Source organism: Psammomys obesus, unplaced genomic scaffold, assembly GCF_907164565.1.
Source record: "Psammomys obesus unplaced genomic scaffold, mPsaObe1.curated_primary_1811, whole genome shotgun sequence".
Classification (NCBI taxonomy): Eukaryota; Metazoa; Chordata; class Mammalia; order Rodentia; family Muridae; genus Psammomys; species Psammomys obesus.
Window position 1 is genome coordinate 10,730,707 of NW_026585626.1, and position 15,192 is coordinate 10,745,898.

The window sequence follows — 15,192 nt, forward strand, 5'->3', positions numbered from 1 at the left end:
TGTGCTATATCATGTCAGAGAAGATCTGTGATTGACTGCCCTAGAAATGTTTTGAAAGAACTAATTGGAATAGAGAAAGAAAAAATTATTTGCATAATATGAACAAGTTCTAGGGATTTTAGCTTCCATTATTTCTCACTGAGAAATATTCCCTCTTTCTAAGAGAAGGATTCTCTTCTTGCAATGATAGAAGATAGAAAGTGGTTTCTGGTGTCTCTATGTTTTCCTCTGTATTGTTCTCCACAGTGAACCTCCTTCCTTATCACTCGAGGTATTATCCTTGCTTTTTAGCTGGTGAGAAGAAATGAGATGATGAGATGCCCTGTTTCTCAATAGGGCTAGGTTGCAGAGCTGCTTGACAGACACACCCATCAGCCTCGATGCCCAGAAATTTCTCCTCCCACCCACTGCTTAGGAATAAGAAGATGAATCACACCCACATGTACTTAAAACATGCAATAATTAAATCATCCCAGCTTCCTGGCTTCAGAATGTTGAGTGTGTTTATACACATAGTTTAGTATAATCTGTTAACTGCTTTAACCTTTCTACTGAAAGTGTACACTTTGAGGAATGTTTCAGAATTTTTTTTTTTTTCTAAAAGGAATGGAAATTCTTTCACAAAGGATGACTGAGTGGAGCAAACAACACATTACTCAAGAAAGTTCCTACTCTTGCTAGCAGAGGACCAGAGGTAGCCCTTACAACAGTCCTTCAAGCTGATGTTAACCTTTAGATTTCTGGCTGGACTCTGACAGCTCTGGTAATAAAAGAGTGCAGAAGAAAAGGCCTTGTAGACAGACTGTCAGAATGCACACAGTGGGGATGTCTGAGTTTGAAGATATCTTTGGATTTGCTTTCTATAGAGCAGTAGCTTGGGCAGATTCTATGAAGAAGGGTTGTAAGTACTGCTGCTTTGAAAAGACCAAGCTGAGCTGAGCATGGTGATGCATGCCTGTAATCTCAGCCCTCCCAGGGTGAGGGATGAGGCCAGAGAATCAAGAGTTCAAGGCTATCCTGGGCTGTATAGCAAGTCTGTGATTCAAAACCACAAGAAAACAGGGAGATAGGAGACAGGAAAGTAGGTAGGTAAAGAGAGAGGGAGGAAGGGGAGAGAGAGGGAGGAGGAGAGGGAAGGCAAGGCATGCTGGAATTAAAGTTAGCCCAAGCAGAGAGTTCTGGAGCAAACGGCAGGCACATAGACCTCATCCACTCTGGATTCCAGCTCCTGGTTCACTATAGGTGAACGGGGGCAGGACTAGTTTTGAAACTGATGTTCACGCTTTCCATTACACTGTAGAAAGGAACAGTCTAAATGCTGGGCTTATGCAGAGTTGCATTCAAGGCTACTAAATATGGGGAGACTCAGCCCAGCGCTGATGAACCAAGCCTACTGGCAGGTGAAGAGGGATTTAAATGAGAACTACCACATGAAACATCCAAGTTAGCAGGCTGTCCTGAGTTCAACCAGTTAAGAGGAAAGAGGTGGAAGGTGGAGCATGAAGTAGTGATTTACGGTATTTCAGGGGTACTTGGAATGAAAACTCAAACTAGACCTGAAGTACAGACATTGCAGGGTATAAGGCAACTGCAGGGTTGTCTCACGAATCCTTAGCTGTAAAAACCTTTAAAGTTTGAAATCTCAGCAATTCATTTGGGAAAGTGGAATAGGTACATTTCTTAGTCCTCTCTGCCCTATTCCTGAGTGTCTTGCTACTTAATCCTAAAACTGGGACAATGCCACGCCCTGGTCCACACTGATGAGACACAGCAAAGTGCAGCAAAGAACACGGGCCCTGTGGGCAGGTGACAGCCCAGTTAGAAGAAAGCGGAAGTACGGGAGAGATTTGCAATTAGTATGATGTGTGTCTCTCATCAGGGATCCTAGCACCCTGCTTATGCTTCTGAGTTCCTTTTAAACAAACACCGAGCAAGTGGATTTGGGATTCCACCCTTTTGTGAAGGAAGAAGTTCGTTCGCTTCTTAAGTCTAGTCAAGGACTCTGAGTGAGGGGCAGGTGCAAAGAAATGAGGCTGCCTCCTTTTAGCACTTTCTTTCAACACTCCTCCAGCTCAGCTCTCAATACCACTGACATCCCAGCCCCATCTCTCCGGGGGTCCAGGCTTCTGGCCCCAAACGTGAAGCCAACCCCTGTTTCTTTTACCAATGTTCCAGTGGTGTTCCTTTGTGCTCTAAGCCACCATTCCCGAAGGGCTCTGGGGAGGCGTGTGTGTTGGTGCGTGCATGTATGATGTGTGTGTGTATGTGTGTGCGTATGTATGTGTGCATGTATGTGTGTTGGCGATGGGAGGACTCTTCACATTGGCATCCTTTCCTTAGATCCACTGCACTTGGAGTCTTCTCTGTGCTTATTTTGCTGAGGTCCTGCTATCATCCCCCAGTTTCTCCTTCCTTCATTTATCTTAGGTCCTTCCTCCCTTCCCCATAGTTCAGTCACTTAGCTTCACAGAGGGAACCTAATAGTCCTAGAAAGGGCAGAGATGCTTCGGTGGTCCAGGTGGACACCCCGTTCTTCCTGTTGCCTAACTTAATCTCTCTCACTTTTTTTTTTTTGTAGCTTTTTCTCAACCAAAGGTTGAAAGTACTCACTAGCAAAGAAGACCCATAGTATCCACATGCATAGGGGGAAAAACATTTCAGTTTAAGCTTAATCTGGCAGTTATTTCTGAGAGCAACTCTGAGTCCACAGCTAGAATACAATATAACAAACGTGACTTTCTCCCCACTAGCCAGCAGATCACAGGGATGATTCGGATAGGAAGGCTAGAGAGCTGGCTTTTTTATAATCTTCCTTTCAAATATTATATTTTTATTTTAAGTGTGTGTGTATGTGTGATATACACTAGTGAGTATAGGTTCCCAGAGAAGCTAGAAGATGACATCGGATCTCCTGGAACTAGAAATAGAAATGGTTGTGAGCCAGCCACAGGAGGGCTGGGAACTAATTTAGAATCTTTTGCAAGAGTACAAGTGCTTCTATCCATTGAGTCATCTCTCCATCCTAAAATCCAGGGTTATCATGCTGACCCTGTGTCTAATAAGTGTGATGACATCTTTCTTTGCCCACCCTTGGCTTCCCATCTGGAAATAAAACACATTTTATTACTATTTCTATATGCCATATCTGGGCACTCACCGGGGTTCTGGACTTGACCCTTAAGGACTCCCTGCTTCACACAGTTTCTAAAGTGTGTTCACTGCAGGACTTGTTAGCTCTCTGACAGTGTGGGAATTTTATCTTCTCTGGTTTAAGTAGGAAATGCATCAGTACCCCACAGAAATGCTGTTTCCCATACAATTCCTGTAGAGCATGACTATGGTGGACCACTTTATCCTATCCATGCCATTTTGCAAATGTTTTTGTCTCTTTATTCTGATGACACAACACTAAACCTCTCTACTTTCCTCTTTTCCTCTCCTCTCCTCTGTCCCTTTGCCTTCTCCTCTGCTCTCCCTTTTTCTCCCCTCCCCATTTTGTTACTAAGAAAAGTATTGCTGAAAAATGTTCTTATCTCAAAGAATTAGTAAAGCTCTGGGGAAGGTGATAATTTTGGTGCTGTTTGCACAAGCGGCCCAGGTTCTGTGACAGCTCACGGTGGGTGCTTCTGGGTGGTAACTTGCAGCCCAGGGCTGCCTTTGGTTAAGAGATTAAGGAGTCAAAGTACTAGAAAGATTGAGTTCCTTTCCCTGGCTCAGTGCCACTCTCCCATCCGGTTTCAAATATTAACATTGTACTTTTCAAAGTGGGTCCACATTTTTACTCACATTGAAGTGAAAGTATCTGCCTTCTAGATTTTCTGATTGAAAAATTCTGGGTAAGTTAATCAAGGTAGACCTTTTCTGTGGACGTGTGAATGGGGCCACACCATTCTTCCTGTAGTGCTGCTTCTCTTAAGAATGTTTTAGATCTGTTAGCTAGGTAACTCAGCCCTAAGTAGAGAGAAGGACCAGATGGATGACAGAAAATATGCTAGTCCACACAGTACCTTTGATGTCACACTGCTGGCCCAGCACCCACTTTCCCGAAGCTGTCTCCACACCAAGAAGCCTTCAGAGTCATGTGTTTTCTTCTTTTTCATGTCCTTATCTGCCCACCATATTGTACATTCTTGGCTACTGCCTTTTGATCTCTCTGGACTCAAGAGGACATCTGAGGGATAAGCTTGGTGTGCCATTGATGTGCCACCCAGATCTCCCTTTAGGGACAAGAATGTCCATTTCTAGCATATGGTCTCATAACTGTCAGCTCCTTTAGAAACTGCCTTGGCAGAAGAGAGCCTTCTTGCTCAAGATTAGTGGCTTCTGATGGCCAATGGCCATGGAGTGTAAGATTCAAGCTTTCTGCGTTAGTTTGGAATATCTGAGAGACCATAGCAGCTTCAGAATTCCCTGCACTGTCAGTCGTGGGCACCTCCATCAAGATCCAGCCTAACTTCCTTTCTTCCCTGCCGGGTGTTCTCAGAGCTTTCCTTTGGAATACCATGCTTGCTGCCTTTTGTCGAAGCTCCTGCTTCCAGTGACACTCAGCACACAGTAGGGACCTTATATCTCACCAAGCCCTGGAGAACACTCGTGATATAAAGGCATTCCATTGTGCTACTGTCCTTCACTAACTCTAGGTTGAGCTGCCCATTGCTAGGCAAAGTGACACCCAGAAGAAAGGGATTGTTTGTCTAAAATATCCCTTCCTAACTGGAAGACCTAAGAAGCCTATCTTACCTCATTATTCTAAAAGTTTGTAGATTTTACTGTTGGAGATTCCAGCTAGGGTTGATTCTGTGTGATTGACTTTCCATTTTCATAAAATATTAAAAGCCAGGTAAAACTAAAAATATAGTTTATGGATATAAATACTTGTGACCAAATTATTCAGTGAAAGAAAATGGAGCAATAAACACAAAGTTTGGTTATTATTCCTATAGTGAGTGAAGGTAGGGGTTGGAATTGTAAAGAGACTCAAGTCTCAGCCAAGATGGTGAGAGTGTGGTGGTAGGTGGGAGCAATACTTGTAGGAGGCTGTGTGAGCCATAAAGTGCTGCCATAGATTCTTTTGTGTACAAATATTATGCTTCACTTTTCTTTAATGAATGAGAACAATGGGGATAGAAATGGAGAAGCAGTGGCCAATAACGATGCTACACTCCCAAGAACCCTAGGGCCTGGGCAGCAGCTAAGGTGTGGTAAGAAGTCATGAGATTGGTAAAGACACGAGCTGTTAAAGAATAGCTGTAGGCAGATTAAAAAAAAAATCTCAGCAGCATCAGAATAGTTTGAAATGTAAGAGAAAGTAGGCATTAGGAGGAGCGGATCTTGGCTTTCAGGTGGGGATTTTCCTCACATGACAGCATTCATATCTTTTGTGTCTTTAGTCATTCTGAACTGCACGTCTAATCTCTTTATTCATTGGTGATTTTCCATTATTATTATCTAGCTCTTCCTAGTGTCTAGAAGTTTCATGGGAGGACCTAGTTAGTAGAAATGTTTATTTCAGACACTGTCCTAATCCATTCTCTGTTGTTAATAATACTGACTGGGTAAGCTATAATGAAGATTATCTTGGTTCACATTTCTGGTCCAAGGTAGAGATGTCACATTTATTGATGACCCTTTAGACTATAGAATTTATTGAATGGCAAGAAAGAGAATATGAGCTAGTTTTCACAGCTGATCTAATCTAGAGATAACTCTTTACCCCATCAGCTCATTATTTGTGTAATTGGATTAATTTATTAATGAATGCTTATAGTTGACTCTCTCTGAAAGGTCTTTCCTGTCTTACCTCTTACTCTAAAGTCTAATGAGAACAAATTTGAGTCCAAGGTTTGGACTCAAATACCAGACCCCTTTGCAAGCTGGCTTGTGTAATCTCTCACTGGCCCAGGGCACTTGCCTTTCCCTTGTCCTCCCTCACCCTTTACCACCCCTCACACACAGACTTTTTGAAGTACTTTTTGCCTCAAGCCCCTTGTACTAGTCATCGCTCATATCTGGGACATTTTTTCCACTGTTAACTTGCATTCATTCTCCATTTTCAGTCTATGTAATTCTTTCTAAGACCATCTCTCCAGCTTGTATTATTCTTCTATCTGTGCTTACATGGTCCTCATTCATACAAGTTCCCCCATGGTCCTTACAGGTTCAATTACAAAATTATCTGCCAGTCTTCCTGAGGCATGAAAGCATAAGGAATAATTTAATAATCTGGGAACCCCTTTGGTTTTGAATACCATCCCCCATAATAATGTACCAGGCACCCTAGCTTCTTTATATGCACATACATACACACCTTTGTCTAAACAGTGCACCTAGCAACCTCAGCAACCCCAGGCTCCTACTTTCATCCAGCTACATATACCTCTCTCTAAACAACAGATGAAGATGTTCAATCCCTTGAAATAATCAAATTTAGGCAGTGCTATTCAAGCGTATTCCCAATGTAGCCAGTATGAAGAGTGGAAATGCTGATCTGGTCTGAACCTTTTTGGAGTACATGTGCAAAAAGTCAAGATAATGCCCTCAAGTGAACTAGGGAGAATTCCCTATTAACCATATGATGATTAAGTGGGCATACATAGAATTAAATCAGATGCATTATGGGAAGCGACATGCACAGTTATCAAGACTTCATGCAATTCAAGTCAATCTGTCAAAATAGTGAACCACCCTCACTCTGTCCGAGTTATCAAAATTATTCTCATAAACCCCATAAAAGGAAGTTCCATACAATGATGGGACGATTGATCATCCTTACTAATATGGCCCACTGTGAGCCTCAATGGTCTGTCTGTGTGTAATTGGCACTGTTACTTTTTTCTAAACAAACTTACCTGGATATTGCAAACCTGTATGAACCCTTATTTTCAGTTCTTTGGATAAGAACCCAAGCGCTTGGAAACACCAGACCCTGACCCCAATCACAGTATCGTCACCTCTAGTCAGACAGTCAAACTCTGGGGAGCGGTGGATTCCCTGTATCATCAGAGGGCTGTGCTGTGCTCTACAGATGATGCCTGTGTCTGCTGTCCTGCTGCTTTCCGCCCATACTGTAGGCCAAACTGAACTTAACAGAAGAGAAAGTTGGACACAGACTAAATGACTTCCTAATCCATTTTTCTTTCTATTACAGTTACAGGGTTTGGTTTCGTGGGAGTCAGCAGTTCTAAGAAAAAAATGGACTAATTGTCAAATCAGAGCATGTCAAAGCTGGAAGGGAACCAGGGTGGCCCCATGGAAAGGTGTTTAGGGTAGAGGCAAGGAACAAGCACAAGAGACTACAGACAACCATTTATTAAGTTTAATGTGTTTGAACTCCTGCCTGGAGCATTACCTGCGTGACCTAATTCAATCCCTTCAAATTTCCTGAGAGAAGTTTCTACTGGCTTCTTTCACTATTAAAAAAGACTGAACTGCACAGGTTATGCTTGCTCTGTCTTGACCCTGCACCCCTACACCGAATGAGCAGTGCTGCCCGAACTGCAAGCCAGGTCTGCGCATTCCCAACTTTAACACGTGTGTAGCTTCCTGACACCCCATTGAGTTAGGAGGCAGGGTTCAGTGTCCTGAGATTCTCAGGTATAACCCACCAGTATGGGACACTCTCAGAAAACCTGGACCTATCTCAGCAATTCCCAAATGCTGACACACGTATGAATCACTTGAGGGTGTTATAAAATGAAGACTTTGATTCCCTAGCTCAGAGATGGGGCCTAAGACTTTGTATTCTGGTATATTTCCTGGTGTCAGGGCTGGCTGATGCTGCTTCTCAGGGCCTGGGACTCTGCGTTCCAGTAAGTTCGACTGTGTGCAGGGCAGGCTGATTCCTCTCTTGCATGGAAGATGCCCTAAGTGGCAGAGCTTCCGCCTAACTCAAGCTCAAGCTGGCTCTTTGGAGGTGTGGCTACCTCAGAGTTTCTAACTGTTTCAGAAAGCTGAGAAATCACTCAGAATGGCTCTACTGTCTGGCGGTAACTGACACTGCCTTGGAAATGAACACAGCTTCACTTGGAATACGGCTTGCCCTGCCCAAACTCAGTGAAATTCAATGTCCAATATGAGACATTAAGAAGTGGAATTCGATAGGATCTTTATGGGATGATTAGGGTTGTTCTTTCATGGACAAATTAATCCCTTCAGGCAATTAATGAATTAATTGGTTAAGGGGTTATCTTAAGCGTAGATCTGCTGCAGCTGTCAGGGGGCTTGTTTTCTCTAATATTCTTCGCTCTTGCTGTATGATGCCCTGTGAGCCTTGGGAGTCTGCCAAGCAGAAGGTCCTCACTAGATGCAGCCGCTTGACCTTGGACCAGAACTCTGATCCTATAAATAAAATAAGCCTCTTTATGACTTGCCTCAGTTTGTGGTACACATTATTAAGAATAGAGATGATGACACCAGTGTTGGTTGTTAACCACTTCTAATGGTGAGAAGGGCAGAGGTGGGCCGGAGAGCTCACAGGACCTTGGGAGGATGAGGGTTTTTTTTCGTCATGTGAACAGGGAGGGTTATTGGACATAAGGTTCACCTGAGCACAGGGCATAGGTGCGAGGCCCCCACCTTCCCAACATTTCAAAACTGTGTGACATCACCAGTTCTAGAAAAACCCCAGGTTCATAATGAAACTCACTGTCAGGTGAGCCTTGTTTTGTTTTGAGTCCATTTATACAGTTTCTCACAGTCCTTCACTGGGTGACTTAGGGGCACACTCTGGGGGTGAATTCTGGGAACTCTAACTGATCTTTCAGGTTGACATGAAGTGGGTTTGCTCTCCTCAGAGAATTTCACTGGCTTTCTTGTAAATCTTGCTTAGGGGAAGGACGTGGCTTCAGTTGCCTGTGGACACTTGTGGGCTCCCAAGGTGTGGTGCATGCTGTCACAGCTCCCAATCTATGGGAACATGGAGGAAATACTGCTGAGCCCTGTTCAAGGAGGCTGGACATATTCTTGAATTTTCTGTCCTCGCCTTCTAGTCCCATTGTCCGTAGAATATGCTAGAAAATTGAGACATAAAGTCCTTGGTTGGCTTAACCTAGCCTGGCTTTTTGCTGGGGTTTACTTTTAAATAAAGTGGATTCCTGTTTATAATGGGGCTGCCAAAATGAGGGTCATCTGCTGTTTTCGCAAGTGGAAATGGAAAAAGAGGACTGGTGTGACTGATGTGGATTTTAATGTTGCCTTTCAGAAGGCTTTCTTTCTCAAGATTGGTTTTCTCTTTTGACTGTGGTGCTAAAATGAGCATCCTACTGTAAGACGGGGGTTAGATAACAGGACGTGAGTTAGAGAGATGACCCCGTGGCTAAGAGTGCACATCGCTCTTGCAGAGGACCCACGTGTGGGCTCCCGAATCCATGTGTAGGGGTTCACAGCTGACTGAAACTCTAGCTCCTCTTCTGGCCTCTGTGGGCACTTACATTCATGTGCCCCCCCGTCCCCACATGCACATGTACACATAATTAAAAATAAAATAAATCTTTTAAAATATTCCAGAACATAACCCAGGCACATTGCACCTGGAGGATGGGATGGGCCCTGTAAAAGTGAACCTCTCTTTTTTTAGCCTTCACTTTGTAGATTGTGAGTGCTGGGGGAAAAATGTGGTCAGGCTGTGTGAGATGGCAGTTTCAAAGTGTTCTGTGCCAACGTCCATTTGGGATCCAAAATCCTCCCACCCCGATGCTTGTTTCTGTGTGCATGCCGTCTGATGTGTATCTACATGACTCTGTGATTGCACACGGCTGTCACTCAGGGAGCCAGCAGATACCAACAGATTCTGTCTCACCAGCTGATGGCCCAGGCCGCCTCGGCATCTGATCAACAGAGATTCCTTTGCAGACCTGCAGGAACTGCTCGTGGCTAACTGTATTTTAAGAAACTGGTTTGCTTTATTTACAGAGTGATCCCTCAAAAGGTTTCCCAGCAGGACCTAAATTGGTGCTTTTGTGCAAAAGAATTAGAAAGCAGGTTCCAGCCGTGTCGTTTATGGAGGTCTGCCGTGTACACAATGCAGACAACGCGAGGCCTTAATGTTTTATTAGATTGGAATCATTTCTGGCATTTAAACGTTTTGATGAAATTTGTTCAGTTTTCTGGGTGTGTTTTATATGAAAAAAATTAAATGTTTTTTGGCAGTTCTACTAAATAGACACTGGCAACATCTCAACATAGTTTAGTGATTTAGAAATCAATGATAAAACATTTTCTTTAATCCACCAATTGAGAGCTTTGCTGTGGCGATTCTCTTTTCTTCCGGGCCACACATGATCAGCATGACTATGTACAAGGAGTAAATGAGACTTAAGGACACCGGATACTTTCTTTTCCCTCAAGGAAACTAACCAGAAATACGTCAACATACTGAGACTGCCCTAGATATAGCTGTAGGAGTTTGGGGACCGTCTCACATACGGGCAAATATAGGCAGGGTGTTTTACATTTGGCATGAGTCTCAGCATCAACTTTGTTCCTTTGTTCAGGTCAGAGACCACAAAATGACACAGTACTTTGCACTAAGCCTGGAATGCCCCTCCTTACTCAAATGATGTTCATGCTTCCGCCTTAGGCTTCTTGATCTGTCTTTTAAAGCCTTGGTCTCTAAGTTGTTTTCTCTGCACAAATTAGCCCTGAGTACCCAATGCTAAGATGTTTCTCTTCTGTGCCTTGGCTCCTATTTCATGAGCTTGTTCTGAGCATCTCCTGTGGACTAGCAAATAGATCTGTAGGAAATGTCTGTTGAACGTTACTCATTGTTGTGCTGACATGGATGGAAAGAACCCAGTAAAAAGCAAGGCAGTCCAGATTTAGACCCAGAAACAACTACATTTGTCATATTGCAGGCAGAAGCTTGGAATCTTCCTTCCTTCCGCTCTCTTCCTAGCATCCAGGGTCCATGATGGACCATGGCACTTCCTCACCTGTGATGCTCTCTGACGGATGGTGGCAATTCCTCACCTCTGATCTGTGATAGAGGATGATGGTACTTCCTGATCTGTGACTTCAGGGTGATGATTCTGTGTTGGGCTAAAAAAACAACTGGCATAAACTCAAGAGAGTAAATGTCCAGTGAAGCTCTTGAAAAGCTGTTGATCAATGCAGTGAGTAGCTTTGGGAAAACCTCAAAGGGAGCTTTCTTCCCTGAGAAACTCTAGGGCTAGTGGCATGGCTGAGCAGGTAGAAGTGTTTCCCACACACAGTTGGCAGTCTGAATTGCATGGCTGTGAAGGAGGAAGGAGAAAATCAACTTCTCAATGTTGTTTTCTGACTCCCACAGCTTGGAGGTGGTACACTCCCCCACACCCCTCATTCCCACAACCTCCAAACCCCTCCATACCCCAACCCCCCACAAGCACACATGCAAACATACATGAACACACATGAACACACACACTTAGGATACTTTACCGTTGAGCTGGAGGCTTCACTCCAGAATTTTCCCTCTTAGTTTTTAAATTAGGAAAAAAGGAGAAGGGAGAACTCAGATGCCATGATCAAAGGAAAGTTGAGAGAAGGCCATATTCCTGGATGTCCAGGGCCATATGCTCCTCTGACAATGTGTAAGAGTGGATTTGAAGTGAGTACATCTTTTCAGTTAGGAAAACAAGCCTATACCCATTGAAATACAAGATGCAACTGTAGGAATTAGTGAAACCTGGGCAGCTTCAGAAACACACCTAAGTCCCCAAACCCAAGTGGCCAGGCACTAAATGTCCTATCTTTCAGTTTCATTTTCATGGTAGACAATCTATCAAGGGTCAGACGTAGGGGCAGAACAGAAGATGGGACTCTGTCCCTGAAAAGCACTCAGCTTACTCTTTGGTGAGCTGGGGCTTAGGTGACCCTTGTTTTATTTCTGGGTGTCTGTGAGAAGAGTGGCTGCTGCCCACCCTGCTCTGTCTGTTCCATCTTCTTCTACTCCCAGCTCACTCTCACTGACCTGTTGCCATTTCTCTCTCCATCTCACCTATGGGTGCTATCTAGTTTTCCAGAGTCGTGGCTGAGAGAGGAGAAACAAGAATTACCAGAAGACCTTCTTTCATCATCACCAGATCATGACACGCTTTCAGAGAAGAGTTAGTTCTCCCTGCTTTCCTGTGAGCTCAGGGATCCCATTAAGTATCCTCGGAGACTCAGAGGGTGCAGCTGCCACCGGGCTTCCAGACCTTCCCCATCATTCAGGGCCCTTCCCCAGAGTTTCTTCCTATGCCCCTACAACAAAGCTCCTTTTTGGAGGGAAGATGACCTTGTCTTCAGATTATAGTCCAATCCTTGCTTCTCTAGCTGCAGAAAAAGCCCTCAACATGCAGCCAGAATTCTAAGCCAGTAGTTAGTTTTTTGTTTTTTTTAATTCACTTTACATTCTGATTGTGTCCATCTCTCTCCTTTCCTCCCAGTCTCACCCTCCATCCCTCTTTCTCTATCCTCCCTTTCGTACTCCTCAGAAAAGGGGACATCCTCCCCTTTACCAACCCGCCCCAGCACATCAAGCCGCATCAGGACCAAGGCCAGCACGTTTGCAGCCACTCCATTCTGCTCTCTGAGCCACATTTTCCTCATCAATGAAGTGTGAACAAGGTATGTGCTAACAGATTAGCAAATACCCAGAGGAAGAACAGTCCACAGACTTGGTGAGGGGCTGTCCATAAACAGAATGTGTGGATTTTAAAACTCCTTGCTAGGGGCTCCCAGTCCATGACTTATTCTAGACGTTTGTTTGCTGGGGTTGTTTTGGGGATTAAGGAAAATAGCATATATGAAGCGCCTAAGCAGAGGCTTAGCATGTGCTAAACATTCCACATGCTAAACAAGTCATCAAGATCCAGGAGTAGAGGTACACACTTGATATCCTAAATACCCATGAAGCTGAGGCAGAAGCACTACAGATTTGAAGACAATACTATCTTGAAAAACAAATACAAGAGTCACCAGGAAAATAGAAGGCCCTCAGGATTGAGAGTGGAGAAGCTTTTCATTTTCTGGCATGTTATAGAAAATTACCTCCTGAACACACTTTCAATGGAAGGGGAGAGACCTTGCTTCCTTTCCACCAAAATATAATATCCAAACACCTTCCTAACCCTTTGCCTCAATAAATAGGATGTCCTCAGCTTACTTCCGAGCATGTCTTACTCTCTCTCTAGGCCTCATATTTGAGGAGGACTCTCAACTGTGATCGGCAAGGGATGGGGCACTTGCCAATAGGGGAGAAAGTTGCAAATAAACGGGTGAAAAGATGAGCTCACAGGGAAACCAAGTAGGGATACTGAGCACAGGGCAGGCAGTTTTAGACAAGGCGCCCACAGCTCCACATTGTGTCCAGGCTGGGATGAAGAAGAGCTCTGAGGTGGAACGGGTGCCGTGGATAAGGACAGTCACTGTGCTCTGACTTCATGCCATCTCCATCGACCAAGGTCCATGGAGCCAATCCCTGTTCTGGATTACATTTATGTACACTGGGGTTGCAACTCATTTCATTATGTAATTTCTAAGCATAGGAAAGAGGCAAAGGCCCACGTGACGGAGGGCTTTATCACCCACCACTTAAGCCTACATTAGCAGGCCAGGACTACGGCAGTGGGTGAGTGGGTTTTTAAAGTCCTAGCTCTTCTCCAACTTCTTGTCTGCTTACCTTTGCACTCCAGCCAGCTGATCCATGCGTTGTCAGATATACACCTAGACAGAAGGAAAATGGGGCAGATAGGAAGGAGGAAGCTATATAACAAAAGCAATAATTTAGCCCAGTAGCCCTCAGCCATGTAGCCACTAGTAGCTTCAAGGGAGTACAGCACAGACAGGCCCGGTGCGTGCAGCACAAACTCTTTATTTCACTTAGGTTGTTTTAAGCTTTAGTAAGATTGGCATTACCCTCTTTGGAACTGCACAATAGCTACAAATAGTTATTTAAGTTTTAAAAGCTAAATTCCTGTGGGTGTATACATTCCCAGCAAGTGAGGAGACTGAGGCAGAAAAATGGTCTGAACCCAGAAGATTGAGAACAGTATAGGCAACACAGGGTACCCCATCTGAAATAAATATATAAATTAAAAATGTCCTTAGCAGTTATAGAATATTCTCATTATTATGGAAAATCCTACTCAACTTTACATCCTGCAGGACTTTAGAGGAATGCAAGGAACTGAAGAGTCATGCACAGGAATGGACAGGTGGATTTCAGAAAGACAGCTACTATTCTTGACAAAGACAAGGGTGTGTTTGTTAGCTGATGAAGGGGCTGAAAGATCTGGATAGGAACTGATTCCAGGATGTTGGTGGTTAGTTGGTAGACACATAACCAGAACCTTCAATAATGCCCAATATCTGTCCATCCAAAAAAAAAAAAAAAAAAAACCAAAAAATAAAAAAAACTGGGTTGGAAAGCAGAGGTGAGTTCATCTTGTTTTTACTTGTTATTGACAGACAAAAAAAATCTCCTTTCCTGAAATCAGCATGATGCCGCTATTTTAGATTTGATTTTCTCTAGAGTGCTCAGTCCGGTCATTAGAAGCCCCTAGAAGTTAAGGGGTGGAGACACAGGCTGCTTCTTGAGAATTTAGCAGCATTGTCTGTCTAGGCATTAGGGGGTTGTTCCAATAAGACCCGACAGCTTCCTGCAGGTTTACCTCTGACAGTGTGTTTCCCATCCCTTCATCTCTTCAGCCTTATTACTCGCATCATGTCTTGCTATTGAGTTGTACAAGACATTTAGCTATCCAAAGGCTTGTGACATGGTTTATTCTGAACGCCTTAGGTTTTAGCTTGCCTTTGAACTTACTGACAATGCCTGGAGCTTTCCTGGGCACATGCACAGGGAAGTCACACAATTGTTCTTGATATGTTGAGCTGAAATAATGTCACACATGCTGTGCTTCTTTTGCTTGCCTTCCCTGGGTCTTTTTTCAGCGGTAGCTGTTGTCATGTCTGTGAGTCAGTGGCACCTGCTCTGCTAGCAAGCCTGTCCTGATGGATGCTGTGTGTGGTACTGCTGAAAGTTTCCCTCTTCCAGCTCTGGCTGAAATTAATTACACTTATTGCTTCCCTCCTCATTTATCTTCATGTCTAGAACAGTGATAGAAAGTTCTGATCTTCCTTTTGTGGTAGTTACCAGTAATTAAAGACACAAGACCCATCACAGCTATAGGATTGGAGCTGGATTGGGAACCCAGCGAACAGGAACTGTCTGCT